We start from the raw sequence: 7387 nt of genomic DNA, 5'->3' as shown, positions 1-7387 counted from the left end.
CTTTTCTTTGTTGTTTTGCTTTGAGACAAAGTCTCACTATGTGGCTCTTGCTGTCCTGGAACTCACAGAGATCCTCCTGCCTCTGCCTCCAGAGTGTTTGGATTAAAGATGTGTAACCACGGCTTCTGGCTTTGTTGGTGGCTTCCCTTTGTTCTTCTTTATGTTTGAAGCTAAAGTTTTTTTTTAAAAAAAATAAAGGGTTTTTTTTTTTAGATTTTATTTATTTATTATGTATACAACATTCCTTCCTTCCATGTATGGTTGCATGCCAGGAGAGGGCACCAGATCTCATTATAGATGGTTGTGAGCCACCATGTGGTTGCTGGGAATTGAACTCAGGACCTCTGGAAGAGCAGTCATTGCTCTTAACCTCTGAGCCATCTCTCCAGCACCGAAGCTAAAGTTTTTAACTTGGGTGCTAGACTCTTCCTTCTGAAGGAGTCTACAGATATCCTTAAGGGAGAATCACATTGGGAGTTGCCTTCATTTTCCCCAACTGGTCGTCTCGCTCAAAACTGAAGTTGAAGGCTAGGGCTATTGCTCAGTGGTAGAGCACTTGTCTGGCATACCCATGGCCTTGAGTTCAATCCCCAACGCTATGATAAAACACAATTCTGTGGTGATCTGAGTTCCTGTCTTTGGCCAAATACACCCTTGGCCATAAAATCAGGGAAGAAAGCAATGGATCAGGGACCATGTTCTCTTCCTGACCTGAACCCCGTGGTATCTCAGTTAGCCACCATAAAAACAGCACCGATAGAGAAAGACCACTTAGACTATACTGGGCAAACCAGGTATGGTAGTTCATGTTTAATAGTGCAGCACTTGGGAAGCCAAGGAAGGAGGCCTGCCACAAGCAGAAAGCCTGTCTGGGCTGACTGAGAAGTCAAACCAAAATGTTGCTAGGCTTGGTGGCACACCTGTAATCCCAGCACTTGGAAGGCAAAGGCAGGAGGATTGCTCTGAATTTGGCATCATTCTGGTCAATATATCAAGGAGTACCAGGCCAACCAGGACTACATAGCAATACCCCATCAAAAACAAACACCAAAAATTCAGACCAGGTGTGACAGCTCACAGCACTGAGGCAGGAACTGCCATAATTCCAGACAGGCTGGTGTGAAACCCTGTTTTAAAATGGAAGTCAGGAGAGTTGGGGAGATAGTTTCGTAGGTAGGTAGAGCCTTTGCCAGGCAAGTGTGAAGACCAGAGATTGGAGCTTCGACACCTACATAAATAATGGGTGAGCATCAATCCTCACCTGTAATACCAGTACTTGGGAGGCAGAGACAGAAACCCCAAGGCAACAAGTTCTACAGGAGTGGAACTGAACGAGAGTCCTAGGAATGAGAGGGCCTGAAGAAAGAAGCTCCACCAGGAGCAGAAGCCAGGAGCAAATCCAGCCCTGGGACACGGGAGGATCAGGACTGAGCCAGCAACCAGATCCAGAGTCAGCGATCTCCACCACAACAGGTCCAACTCCAAGCCAGGGACTTCTGCAGGAGGAGATCCAGACCAGGATTTACAGAAACAAATCAAAGCCAGCAGCCTAGGCCAAAGTAGGCCTGAGACTCCAAGGGAGCAGAGCAAAGCACAGGAGCGCCAAGCTACCTCCAGGATCAGGAGTAACCAACGGGGTAACTAGAACTGTGACATTGAGCTTTGGATTCACTGGCACCTAGAAGATTATTCAACAGAATCTCAGACAGCCCCCACCACACCCATTAGAGGAAAAGATGAGTAGAAAAGATAAGACCACACGCAACACCACAAAGAACAACACAACGCCAGTAAACCTAAAGACCCTACAACAGCAAGACCTGAACAACCAAATATGGATGAACCAGAAGAAAATGATCTAAAAAATAAACTCAAGAGAATGTTTGAAATTCTTAAAAATGAAATGAGAAATTCCCTTTTAAAAATGGAGGAAAATGCCGGGCGGCGGTGGCGCACGCCTTTAATCCCAGCACTCGGGAGGCAGAGGCAGGCGGATCTCTGTGAGTTCGAGGCCAGCCTGGTCTACAAGAGCTAGTTCCAGGACAGGCTCCAAAGCCACAGAGAAACCCTGTCTCGAAAAACCAAAAAAAAAAGAAATGGAGGAAAAAACAAACAAAAAAATGGAAGATAGCAGCAGCAAATCACTTAAAGAAAACCAAGGAAAAGAAATCAAACATATAAAAAGAAACTATCCAGGACTTGAAAACTGAAATAGAAACAACAAAGAAAACACAAGCTGAAGGAATTATAGAAACAGAAATAAATCATGAGAAAAAGGTCAGGAACCACAAACGCAAGCATGAACAGCAGAATACAAGAGATGGAAGAGAGAATCTCAAGCGCTGAGATACAATAGAGGAAACAGACTCATCAGTCAAAGAAAACATTAAATCTAACAAAAGCTTAACCCAAAATATCCATGAAATATGGGACACCATGAAAAGGCCAAATCTTATAATAATAGGTATAGAAGAAGGAGAAGAAGTTCAACTCAAAGGCACAGAAAATTTATTTAACAAAATCATAGAAGAAAACTTTCCCTACCTAAAGATAGATATGCCTATGAAGATACAAGAAGCTTACTGAACACCAAATAGATGGGATCCAAAATAAAAAGTCCTCTTGCCACATAATAATCAAAACACTAAACATACAGAGTAAAGAAAGAATATTAAGAGCTGCAAAGGAAAAAGGCCAAGTAACATTTAAAGGTAGACCTATCAGAATTACACCTGACTTCTCATTGGAAACAATGAAAGCCAGAAGGTCATGGTCAAGCATTATGCAGACATTAAGAGACCACAGATGCCAGCCCAGACTACTATACTCAGCAATCAATCACCATAGAAAGACAAAACAAGATATTCACCAATACCTAGCCACAAACACAGCCCTACACAAAATACTAGAAGGAAAACTCCAACCCAAGGAAGATGGCTACACCAACAAAAACACAGACAATTGATGATCTCATTACAGCAAATCCCAAAGAAGAAAAAAACGCACAAATTAACATCACCAATGATGAAAACTAAATTAACAGGAGATAGCAACCACTGGTCATTAATATCCCTTAACGTAAATGGACTCAACTCACCTATAAAAAGGCACAGGCTAACAGATTGGATATGAAAACAGAACCCATCCTTTTTCTGTATAAAAGAAACACATCTCAACCTCAAAGATAGACATAGTCTCAGAGTAAAGGGTTGGGAAAAAATATACCAACCAAATGGACCTAAGAAACAAGTGGGTGTAGCTATCCTAATATCTAGCAAAATAGACTTCAAGCTAAAATCAGTCAAAAGAGACAAAGAAGGTCATTTCATATTAGTCACAGGAAAAAAAATCTATCAAGAGGAAATTTCAATACTGAACATTTATGCCCCAAATACAAGGGCACCCTCATATGTCAAAGAAACACTTCTAAAGCTTAAATGATATATTAAACCCCACACACTAATAGTGAGAGACTTCAACACTCCCCTCTCACCACTGGACAGGTCAATCAGACAAAAAATGAACAGAGAAATAAGAAAACTAACAGATGTTATGACTCAAATGGACTTAACAGACATCTATAGAATATTCCATCCAAACAGAAAAGAATATATATTCTCAGAACCTCATGGAACCTTCTCAAAAATTGACAACATACACAGTAACAAAACAAACCTCAACAAATACAAAAAAATTGGAATAACCCAATGTACCTTATCAGATCATCATGGTCTAAAACTAGAAGGCAACAGCAATACTAATTCCAGAAAACCCACAAGCACATGGAAATTAAACAATGCTCACCTGAATCATCAATGGGTCAAGAAAGAAATAAAGGGGAAAATTAAAGACTTCCTAAAATTCAATGAAAATGACCACACAACATACCCAGATTTATGGAACACAATGAAAGCAGTGTCAAGAAGCAAATTCATAGCACTAAACATCTACATAATGAAGCTGGAAAAATCCCACACTAGTGAATTAACAGAACATTTGAAAACTTTAGAACAAAAAGAAGCAAACTTACCTAAGAGAACTAGATGGCAGGAAATAATCAAAGTGAGAGCTGAAATCAACAAAATAGAAACAAAGAAAACAATACAAAGAATCAATGAGACAAGAGTTGGTTCTTCGAGAAAATCAACAAAATAGACGAACCTTTATCCAAACTAACCAAAAGTCAGGGAGAGAATATCTAAATTAACAAAATCAGAAATGAAAAGGGGGACATAACAACAGACACTGAGGAAATCCAGAGGATCATCAGGTCATATTTTGAAAACCTGGACTCCACAAAATTGGAAAACTTAAAGGAAATGGACAACTTTCTGGATAACTATCACTTGCCAAATTAAATCAAGACCAGATAAGCAAATTAAACAGACCTATAACTGCTGAAGAAATAGAAACAGTCATCAAAAGTCTCCCAGTCAAAAAAAGCCCAGGACCAGATAGTTTCAGCTCAAAATTCTACAAGACTTTCAAAGAGGAACTAATACCAATACTCCTCAAGTTATTCCACACAATAGAAACAGAGGGAACATTGCCAAACCTTTTTATGAGGCTACAATTACCCTGAAACCCAAAACCACAAAAAGACATTACTAAGAAAGAGAATTACAGGAGCTGGAGAGATGGCTCAGAGGTTAAGAGCATTGCCTGCTCTTCCAAAGGTCCTGAGTTCAATTCCCAGCAACCACATGGTGGCTCACAACCATCTGTAATGGGGTCTGGTGCCCTCTTCTGACCTGCAGTCATACACACAGACAGAATATTGTATACATAATAAATAATAAATATTTTAAAAAAAGAAAGAAAGAAAAAAAGAGAATTACAGACCAATCTCACTCATGAACACTGATGCAAAAATACTAAATAATACTAAATACTATATAAATATACTATACTAAATAAAATACTAGTAAATCGAATCCAAGAACACATCAGAACCATCATTCATGATCAAGTCGGCTTCATCCCACAGATGCAAGGATGGTTCAACATATGAAAATCTGTCAACATAGCCGGGCGGCGGTGGCGCACGCCTTTAATCCCAGCACTCGGGAGGCAGAGGCAGGCAGATCTCTGTGAGTTCGAGACCAGCCTGGTCTACAAGAGCTAGTTCCAGGACAGGCTCCAAAGCTACAAAGAAACCCTGTCTCGAAAAACCAAAAAAAAAAAAAAATCTGTCAACATAATCCACCATATAAACAATCTGAAAAATAAAAATCACATGATCATCTCATTAGATGCCGAAAAAGCTTTTGATAAAATACAACATCCCTTCATGATAAAAGTCTTGGAGAGAGCAGGGATACAAGGAACATACCTAAACATAATTAAGGCAATATATAGCAAGCCAACATCAAACTAAATGGAGAGAAACTTCCAGCGATTCTACTGAAATCAGGAACAAGACAAGGTTGCCCACTCTCTCAATATCTATTCAATATAGTTCTTGAGATCCTAGCTAGAGCAATAAGACACCAAAGGGATATCAAGGGGATACAAATTGGAAAACAAGTCAAACTCTCACTGTTTGCTAATGATATGATAGTTTATTTAAGTGATCCCAAAAATTCTACCAAGGAACTTCTACAACTCATAAACACTTTCAGCAATGTAGCAGGACACAAGATTAACTAAAAAAAAATCATTAGCCCTCCTGTGCACAGATGATAAAAGGGCTGGGGAAGAAATCAGAGAATCAACACCCTTCACAATAGCCACAAATAGCATAAAATATCTCAGAGTAACTCTAACCAAACACGTGGAAGACTTGTATGACAAGAACTTTAAATCTTTTTTTTTTTTTTGGTTTTTTGAGACAGGGTTTCCCTGTAGTTTCTAGAGCCTGTCCTGGAGCTAGCTCTTGTAGACCAGGCTGGCCTCGAACTCAGAGATCCGCCTGCCTCTGCCTCCCGAGTGCTGGGATTAAAGGCGTGCGCCACCACCGCCCGGCAAGAACTTTAAATCTTTAAAGAAGACACCAGAAAGTGGAAAGATCTCCCATGTTCTGGGGTAGGCAGAATTAACATAGTAAAAATGGAAATCTTACCAAAAGCAATCTACAGATTCACGGCAATGCCCATCAAAATCCCAGCAAAATTCTTCAAAGACCTCGAAAGAATGATACTCAACTTCATATGGAAAAGCAAAAAACCCAGGATAGCCAAAACAATCCTGTGCAATAAAAGAACTTCTAGAGGCATCACAATCCCTGACTTCAAGCTCTACTACATAGGTACAGTACCAAAAACAGCCTGGTACTGGCAAAAGAACAGACAGGAGGACCAATGGAAGTGAACAGAAGACCCGGATATCAATTTACAAATCTTTGAACACCTGATCTTTGATAAAGAAGCAAAAAATAGCAAATGGAAAAAAGAAAGCATATTTAACAAGTGGTGCTGGCATAACTGGATATCAACATGTAGAAGAACGAAAACAGACCCATATCTATCACCATGCACAAAACTCAAGTCCAAATGGATCAAAGACCTCAACATAAAGCCAGCCACCCTGAACCTTACGGAAGAGAAAGTGGGAAGTACATTTGAATGCATTGGCACAGGGAACCACTTCCTAAATAGAACCCCAGCAGCACAGACATTGAGAGAAACAATTAATAAATGGGACCTCCTGGAACTGAAAAGCTTCTGTAAAACAAAGGACATGGTCAACAAGACAAAATGACAGACTACAGAATGGGAAAAGATTTTCACTAACCCCACATCAGACAGAGGGCTGATCTCCAAAATATACAAAGAACTCAAGAAATTGGACACTAAAAGATCACATAATCCAATAAAAAAATGGAGTACAGACATAAACAGAGAATTCTTAACAGAATAATCTAAAATGGCTGAAAGACACTTAAGGAAGTGTTCAGCATACTTAGTCATCAGAGAAATGCAAATCAAAACGACTCTGAGATTTCATCTTACACCTGTAACAGTGGCCAAGATCAAAATCACTGATGACAACTTATGCTGGAGAGGTTGTGGGGAAAAGGGAACACTTCTGCATTGCTGGTGGGAATGCAAGCTGGTACAGCCCCTTTGGATGTCAGTGTGGTGATGTCTTAGAAAATTAGGAAACAACTTTCCTCAAGACCCAGTAATACCACTTTTGGGTATATATACAAAGGATGCTCAATTGTGCCACAAGGACATGTGCTCAACTGTGTTCATAGCAGCTTTATTTGTCATAGCCAGAACCTGGAAACAACCTAAATGCCCCTCAATCAAAGAATGGATCAGGAAAATGTGGTACATTTACACAACGGAGTACTACACAGTAGGAAAAAATAACGACAGCTTGAATTTTGCAGGAAAATGGATGAAACAAGAAAACATTATTTTGAGTGAGGTAACCCAGACAC

Source organism: Arvicola amphibius, chromosome 17, assembly GCF_903992535.2.
Source record: "Arvicola amphibius chromosome 17, mArvAmp1.2, whole genome shotgun sequence".
NCBI lineage: Eukaryota > Metazoa > Chordata > Mammalia > Rodentia > Cricetidae > Arvicola > Arvicola amphibius.
This window is presented reverse-complemented; position numbering follows the sequence as displayed.